Here is a 9326-nt window from a genome sequence, read left to right on the forward strand (position 1 = left end):
AAAGAACGAGAAAAAAAGAACAAAGGAAAGAAAGAATGAAAGAACGAGAAAAAAAGAACGAAGGAAAGAAAGAAAGAACGAAAGAACGAGAAAAAAAGAACAAAGGAAAGAAAGAAAGAACGAAGGAACGAGAAAAAAAGAACAAAGGAAAGAAAGAAAGAACGAAGGAACGAGAAAAAAAGAACAAAGGAAAGAAAGAACGAAAGAACGAGAAAAAAAGAACGAAGGAAAGAAAGAAAGAACGAAAGAACGAGAAAAAAAGAACAAAGGAAAGAAAGAAAGAACGAAAGAACGAGAAAAAAAGAACGAAGGAAAGAAAGAAAGAACGAAGGAACGAGAAAAAAAGAACGAAGGAAAGAAAGAACGAAGGAACGAGAAAAAAAGAACGAAGGAAAGAAAGAACGAAGGAACGAAAGAACGAGAAAAAAAGAACGAAGGAAAGAAAGAAAGAACGAAAGAACGAGAAAAAAAGAACGAAGGAAAGAAAGAAAGAACGAAAGAACGAGAAAAAAAGAACGAAGGAGAGAAAGAAAGAACGAAAGAACGAGAAAAAAAGAACGAAGGAAAGAAAGAACGAAAGAACGAGAAAAAAAGAACAAAGGAAAGAAAGAACGAAAAAAAAAGAACGAAGGAAAGAAAGAAAGAACAAAAGAACGAGAAAAAAAGAACGAAGGAAAGAAAGAAAGAACGAGAAAAAAAGAACGAAGGAAAGAACGAAAGAACGAAAGAAGGAGAAAAAAAGAACAAAGGAAAGAAAGAACGAAAGAACAAGAAAGAAAGAAAGAAAGGGAAAAAAAGAACGATGGAAAAAAAGAACGATGGAAAAAAAGAACGATGGAAAGAAAGAACGAAAGAAAGAAAGAACAAAAGAAAGAACGAAAGAAAGAATGAAAGAAAGAACGAAAGAAAGAACAAAAGAAAGAACAAAAGAACGAAAGAACGAAAGAACGAAAGAACGAAAGAAAGAACGAAAGAATGAACAAAAGAACGAAAGAAAGAACAAAAGGACGAAAGGACGAAAGAACGAAAGAACGAAAGAAAGAGAAAAAAAGAATGAAGGTGTCCTGGTTCAGGGCAAGTCTGGGGAAAGAATTCCCCTCCCCCCCACAAAAGGGTTCCTTTAGGAAAGCAGAGTCAATTGGCCCCTCCCCCCAGCCGTTTCGGTAGAAAATACTTCTGGAGGAAAAAAAGTGGAAAAAACCTGTTTATTACACAAGAGAACTTAGACAATATTAAATAATAAGACTTCTTGCCACTCCAAGAGAGACAAATTCAGAGCAAATCCCCCGGGCTGCAGCTCAGCTCACTCAGTCTCTGACCAGTCCTTCCAGCGCTGGCAACGCCGCGGCCCAGGCCCGGCCCGCTGGGCCACAGATGTGAGCTGCTGATGCTCTTCTGGTGTTCAGTCCAGAGCAGGTCCAGAGAAAGGGAAAAAACCACAGTGCAGGGAACTTCTCTGCCTCAGCTAGCTAAAACTAACTAGAAAAAGCAAAGGAGAGCTCTGTCTCGCTGTCCGTCCGTCTGCAGACAACACCGTCCCGGAGCCGGAATGTGGAGGAGGGAGTGAGTTTTTTGAAAACAAACCCTGAGCTTCTTCCCTCCTCCTTTCACTCTTGGAACAAGACTTCAACATAAACAGGGCAGACGACTGGGGATAAAGGCATCATACAGCCACCCTAGGACAGGTGGCTAGACGAACGAAAGAACGAAAAAGAAAGAACGAAGGAAAGAAAGAAAGAACGAAAGAACGAAAAAGAAAGAAAAAGAAAGATAGAAAGAACGAAAGAACGAAAAAGAAAGAACGAAGGAAAGAACGAAAGAACGAGAAAAAAAGAACGAAAGAAAGAAAGAACGAAAGAACGAGAAAAAAGAACGAAGGAAAGAAAGAAAGAACGAAAGAACGAGAAAAAAAGAAAGAACAAAGGAAAGAAAGAAAGAACGAAAGAACGAGAAAAAAGAACAAAGGAAAGAAAGAAAGAACGAAAGAACGAGAAAAAAAGAACAAAGGAAAGAAAGAACGAAAGAATGAGAAAAAAAGAACGAAGGAAAGAAAGAACGAGAAAAAAAGAACAAAGGAAAGAAAGGAAAGAAAGAAGGAAAGAAGGAAAGAAGGAAAGAAGGAAAGAAGGAAAGAAGGAAAGAAGGAAAGAAGGAAAGAAGGAAAGAAGGAAAGAAGGAAAGAAGGAAAGAAAGAAAGAAAGAAAAGAAAGAAAGAAAAGAAAGAAAGAAAGAAAGAAAGAAAAAGAAAGAAAGAAAGAAAGAGAAAAAAGGAACGAAAGAAAGAAAGAATGAAAGAACGAGAAAAAAAGAACGAAGGAAAGAAACAAAGAAAGAAAGAACGAGAAAAAAGGAACGAAAGAAAGAAAGAAAGAACGAAAGAACGAGAAAAAAAGAACGAAGGAAAGAAACAAAGAAAGAAAGAAAGAACGAGAAAAAAGGAATGAAAGAAAGGAAGAACGAAAGATTGAGAAAAAAAGAACGAAGGAAAGAAAGAAGCCACAGGAAGCCGCCGACACGTTTGCCAGTAGTAACAACAAAGGGTTTTCACCCACTGCCAACTCCGTGCCAGCAATGAACTCCCCGTGTCTAGGTGAAAGGTCCCTTTTGCCCATTTCCAGTCCCTGGGGGCCAGCAGAGCCTTTTGTCTCAACCTTCCTCCCGGGACAAGCTAGGAAGCATTGCAGAGGTCTCTGCTTGTGTACAAATTCCAGAGGAGCACAGGCTGGTTAACTATGGGTCCCCAGTTCTCAGCCAGCACGCCTCTAACAAGATATGAGCACTCCTGAAGTGCTGACTGTGGAAAAGAGAGAGCACATCTTTGCTGCAGGGGAAAGGGCCTCGGTTCAGCTCCACTTAGCAAAGTATTTTTTCTTGAAGGAGTACAACAAGCACAGAGTCTGAGCCAGAAAGCAAATTTTTTGTTTTTCAGATAGTGCCTTCTTAGAAGATGTGTGCAGTAGGAAACTGTCTCAGCTGTTAAACCACACTTGTTCTGTGTGTTCTGCATTCACACTGTGGACTTGTTTTCACCTATTTTTCCCTGAGTTCACACCAAATTGAAATCACAATCCAACCTTATAACTCTAAGCCACCACATACTGCTATAGGTACTTCTGCTTTTCTTATTGCATGGATTAAAAGAAACAGGGAATAGTGCACATAAGCAGATTGCCAGTCTGGCATCCTGCATCCAACAGGAGTAAAGGAGGGAGTAAAATGCCGACTGAAACCAGAAATCCTCCATAGACATATGCAATAATATTTTTAATGCTAGATAAGAATTATTCCTGGGATCTAACCAATAACCAATGTATATCCCAAAGTCTAACAACTGAGACTCTCTTATAATTTTTTCCTTTTTTTTTTTTTTTCTCATATAAAGGGAAATTACCCAAGCCTGTATTCATTCCTTATTTCAGCTCTGGAGACACTGGCTGTCCTTGTGATGGTCTGTAAGATAGAACCCATAAACCACAGTGTGTTTAAACCACTGTGTGTGATTGCTTTCCCATTCAGAGATCAAGCAGTGGAGCAGGCACATGCCAGGGCCTAGTTGTTTGTTTCAGAACAGATGAAGCTGAAAAAGCTCCCTGAAACAGAGAAAAGCAGAAGCTGCCATCCCAGCTGTAACACATCGCAGGCTCTACCTGAGCTCACCCCACCCCACTACACCACAGGACAGCAGTGGGGACCCCAGCCTGGTGAAGGGTTTGTGCTAGGCCTCCTAACCTGCTGCAGGGACAGGCCTTCTCAGGGCAAGCAGCAAAAACAAGTGTTGATGAAGCTTTTTTGGGGCACTTGCAATTTGAGAGAAACTAATTCTACAAATCCTGCTTCTGCAACCTTTACCTACACGTGTTTCAGCAAATACCTGCAGAGCAGCTGTTTCTTCCTTGCTTTGTATTTCATATGATCAGAATCATCAATCCACAGCATCTCCTCTGAATGAGGCACGGTGACACACTGCTGCAGCCAATGACAAGCAATTTAGCAGACCCCCAGAGGAAAAGAAACCCTCACAGAAAGCAGAGCTACAACCTACTGCTGCAACCCTTGTCTTAGGTGATCCGTGCCCCGACAATGAGGCTCAACGTGCTAAATGGGTTTCCCAGTAGATGACAAGTCACACTGCTGCATCACATAGTGGAAAGAAAGCTTCCTGAGAGGGCTGGAGACATTGCTTCTCCACATACAGGTTGCAGAACACTACTGAGTAACTTTTATCTGAGGACAGCAAAATATTTTCCAAGGATAAGTCATAGTATTATTCCCAAAGAAAAACCCAAGTCAGAAAAAGTTACTTGACTTTTTGAAGGTCACTGAGAGAAGCTGTGGAAGATCCAAGAATAGAAGTGGTACCTCCTGGCCCCTAGCTGGTTGTGCCCAGACTGTAATCTAGCCTGTTACTAGATCACACTGCTGGAGTTATGCAAAATTCAGTGGTTTCTGTTCCCAAGCATCTCATGTGATCACTCTGCTCTGTTTTTGGTTCCTGTGGGTTTCTCACCCCTGGAGTTTTGATCTGCCTACTGGGTTCAAACCAAATCTGAAAGCTCAAACCTAGTCCAAGTTTCCTCTGGTCACATGATAAAAGCATGAAAAATGCATCACACAACACTTAGGGTAAACCCACATGCCTGCTCCAGCATTTCTTGAAGAGCTCTTTAAGTTCCTCGTGGCCAGACCAAGAGCAGAAAGGAGGCAAGTGGCAAGTTTTCCCTGCAAGAACACATGGCACTGAGGTGACAGGGAGAGGGCAGGGGCCTGTGAGCTGAGGCAGGGTACTGGTTCACTTCCACATGTTCCTGCCCACTGCTGCCATGGGGAAGACATCGCTGGATGTCTGCTGTGCCTCATCTTACTTTCCCTTGGAGACATTCCACTGTGGGAATCCTGACCAAACAGTGCAATGGGGAGACAGGCAGTAGGGGTGAAGACAATGCAGTGAGGATTCGTTTAATGCACAGATTCCCTCTGGTCTGCGTTTCGTGTTGTGCTCAGAGGACAAGCTAATGCTTTCTGCAGTTTATCCTGCCCAAGGTATACCACTGACACTGCCAGGTGCAAGAACAGGAATGTGTGTGGGTGCAGAAAGCCTCATTAGGCAGGCCTGGCCAAGCCTTCTCAAAAGGAAAGAGATGCTTTTTTCACCCTTTGAGGTCACCTAGGGATTTGCTCTCCCCTTGTTACACAGTGAACCGCTTTTTGGTCTCCTTTTTCCACACACCGTGCCTTATCGAGCTCCTGCTGCATCTGTGCGTACGCTGGGAACATCGCGAGGTTGGAGGGAAAAAACAGCCAGGGAAGAGGTTCAAGTGCCATCTGTTGGGGATCTCCCCTCATTACACCCAGGGAGACAAGGCAGAGCTGGAAAAATCCCATCCGTTCCTGCTTGCTTATGACCCTGACTGGATGGTGTCCAAGACAGACACTGGAGGTACTGCCAGTGACAGGCAGAGAAGGATCATCTGCCAAGGAAAATGCTAAAAGAGAATAGGAGGGCAGGAGCAGAATGAAAGCTGAGCCTGGAGCTTGCTTGGAGGAAGATGTGGACCCAAAACCAGGCACATTTTGAATGGTGCTCCAGAGCAGAGCTATTCACCAACAGATTCAATCACAGTCCTATGTATGTAGATAAAAACAGAAGAGAAGGACAATCCACACACAAAAAAAAAAAAAAAAAAAAAAAAAAAAAAAAAAAACCACAAAAACACACACACACAAAAAAACCCCAAACTGTTCCCAGAAAATATGACTGACAAAACAGACAAAGGACACCAAGCTTTGTCCCTAAGCCAACCACCAGTCACTTCTAGCAAGAACCACAGGGCATTCCTCCTCCCACAGTGTGAACTGCTGAGCCTAAGGGCTCCTCCAGAAGGGATCATCTCTGGCTCAGCCTCTGTGTGATGCCTGTCCTAACACAGGCCAAACTAAGCTGAGTCCCCACCACACAAACCACAAACACCCCATGACCCAGCTGCAGGGGTGAAGCGCACAACAAGGGCTCTCTAAGCTCTGACTGTGTGGTCTGTATACCAGGAGGATGGGACAGGCATTGGGAAACACATCCCACACATGAAGGAACCCTTCACTGAAGCTATAAGCAGCCAAAGGTGAGAACTGCCCACCAATATCCTAAAGGCTACAAACATCCCAGAAGTGAGCCAGCTGCTGTCATGCAAACACTTTGGACATTCAGGGAGAATCAAGAAGGGCTGGTTAAAGGTGACTGAAGATAACAGCTACCTGTTCTCTTTTACATACCTATCCTTTGGACTCATCTGAACAATGAAGTACCTAGGATACATGTTTTGGCATACACAGGTTTTGACTGCCATAAAAGAGGAAAGTAAGGAAAAAGGAAATTGAAGAGATGCTATTTGATAGAGAAACAGTGACTGTTCCAGAATAGGTCATGTCACATACATAAGAAGAAGAGACAATCCTATCAACAGCACTGCTGAACAGCCCCATCTCCGTTATAATTCCCTTGCTGCCCATTCTCTCCCTGCAAACTGCTTGGGCCAATTGGAAAGTCAGCATGTGGCTGATACAAGAGAACCTGAGAGAGCAGGCATTTGCACTGCGTTCCCCTGATGGTACTGCACACATGCGTTCCTCTGCAAGAGGGCCTGGAAGGGCCCCCTGGCACCTACTCGGTAACAGGCTGCTGGGACAGCACTCACAGTTTAGCTCAGCCAGCCAGAAACTCCAGGGTAGCAGGGCATCCTGGCTCCTCAAAAACACAAGCAAAGAGAAGCAATGATTTCTGGTTTGGATAGATTCTTTCTAATCCCTGGAGAAGAGGAATTGTCTCACCTGACCTTCTTTCTTTCAAATAGAGTCACTGCAATTCACTCCCATCTCTTCAAATCCCTTCTCAATAACAGTCCTCAGCTGGGATCACACAGTGCTTCTGAGCCCTGCCATGTAGTCAGGAACAGTCAGTCCAAAGATGAAAGAAACACCCAGCCTACCCCCACAGAAAGAGCTTACCAGCTCATCAGCTGCCTCCAACTGGAGGTCTTTAGGTCAAAGACAAGAAACCTCAAACTATAATGCTTAGAAGGGCAGCAACAGAGAAAAAGGTCCTGAGGTCCTGCAAAAATGAGAAACTTCTAAAGCAAAAATGCTAGCAAATGAGCACACACAGTCTCTGAAGAGGAAGGGGGAATATATTATTGTGGTTCCTGGTCTGATGGGGGGAAATTGTTTTCTGGAACTTCCTGGCTGCCCAGACAGCCTCTGGGCTTATCCCAAGTGTATAAATAAAACACAGCTTTCAACATCAAAGAGGTTTCCCAGTTCCTCTAGTTTGGCACCCCATCTAGATATATATTTGTGAGCAGCTTCAGTGCTTCTAAGGGAAATAAAAAAAGAGCCAGGTTAGTATCACCAGGGAGAGAAATTCTAGGAAGAATTTTTAGAAATGTGCAAGTTTGAACTTGATGCTTTAATGCGGGCACAGTGCACACATGAGGAGAGCAACAGCCAGGTCACACCCATGCTCTACCCTGGCTGAGCCATCCTAGGCAACTCCTGGCCACAGTGCCCCACTTTGAGCCTGGCCAGACCTCTCAGACTGCCATCAGGTGAGCAGAAAAGACCAGCCAGCAGTGGTGATGCTTATCTGCTCAGTTTTCAGACAGTTTTGGGTCTGCTGAAGTCAGTGTGTGAACGTGTGCTGCTGAGCGACTCAGCATAGCAGGGAAGGCTGGGAGAGGGGCAGGAGCACCTCTTGAGGCCTCTGCAGGAGTGACAGCACAGCAGAATCCTCAGAGAAAGGCTTGCAGGTAAAATACATGGTCCTTAAAATAACTGCAGAGCTGCAAATGACTGAGGATTTGTGGCCACAAACCAGCCAGAAGCAAACAGAAGGGGTCCAAGCGTCCAATAAAACAGCACTGTGAGGAACAGAAAAAGATAACTTGTCTTCACAAGCCTCTGCCTCAAAAGCTCAGATTGCTAGACTGGCCAAGGAAGGAGGGGCCTTAGAAGATTTTGTAATGAGAATAAATCACAGGCATGCTATTTACTCCTTGCTTTCTAAACTCTGTGATTGCACATTGCACCTGTACCTCCTCCCCAACTCTTCCAGAGGCCAAGACCAAACGATTAAACCTTTATCACTTTCCCACAGCTAAGGACAGTTATTTGCAAGCAATTCAACAGAAATTCCACTTGAAACAGCTCTCTAGGCTGTGTAAACAAGGATGAAAACAGCCTTGGGAGGGAGGAAATGAGATTTGGCATCAGAAACCATGAGCTCTGCATGCAGTCACGCTAACACTACAAGTGGTCAAAAAAGTGGGGGAAGCTGGCAAGAAAAGATGGGCTAAGACAAAGGGCTGATAAAGGGTAGGGGGTGAGATATTTTCATGGAGATCTTATCTTCCATCACTCCCTCCTTTCTCTTTGTTTCCACGCTCGTGAAAAGCCCCTCCTGTCTCGTCCCCGACTTCTCCCGTGCCTGCACTGCCGCCGGGCGGCCCCAGGAGGCGCAGCTTGGCGCTGTCCCGGCTGTCCCTGCCCAGCCGCTCTGCCGGGAACAGGGACCGCGGGATGCAGGGGATGCAGAGGATGCAGGGCTGCCGGGTTTCTCCAGCTCTGCCGCCGTGAGTGTTCTCCCGGCTGGGCCGAGGGCACAAGCGGCATTACTGCGTAGCAGCAACGAGCTCCTTTATGTCGGCGAGCACACGCTCCCGCAGGAAATCGCACTTCAGTAACCAAAGGTCTGGGTGTCTCACGCAGCCAGCTGGGTTGCTGCTCCAAGTCTGCACACACAGCCAGCCAGCTTGCTGCTCGCAGGCTCTGCCAGCCCCCTTGGCGCAGAAGGCCACGGTGAAAGGATCAGCCCTGCCTCCAAATCCCACCCTAGGATGACCTCTCTTCATTCGAGTGCCTAAGAAGTAGGCATCAGAGCCTGACACAGGTTACAGCCCCACACCAGGCTCCTAGCCCTCAAAGGCAAACCAAAGTATGGTCACACACCTGACTCCACTCAGAGGAGACAATGCAGAGAAAAACTCTTCATCTTCATTTCCACACCACTGCCAGTATTCCTAGAGGTATTGATGAGTCATTTTCTGGAGCCTGTTTTTGAAAAAACTCTCCTCTTTCTTAGCCAGATCTATTCAGATGTGTTCTGGTTGCCCTCTAGATGGGAAATGGGCCCAGATACACAGCATCAAATCCCCTGAATAAACCTGCTCACGCACCACAAAGCCACGCATGTAGCAGGTGTGTGGGACTCCATCTCTGGGAGGCATGCATAGCAAATGGCAAGAAAAACAGGATAGACAGATTCCATCTAAAGGATCAGA

The sequence above is a fragment of the Vidua chalybeata genome, chromosome 3, assembly GCF_026979565.1.
Source record: "Vidua chalybeata isolate OUT-0048 chromosome 3, bVidCha1 merged haplotype, whole genome shotgun sequence".
NCBI classification, from domain to species: Eukaryota; Metazoa; Chordata; class Aves; order Passeriformes; family Viduidae; genus Vidua; species Vidua chalybeata.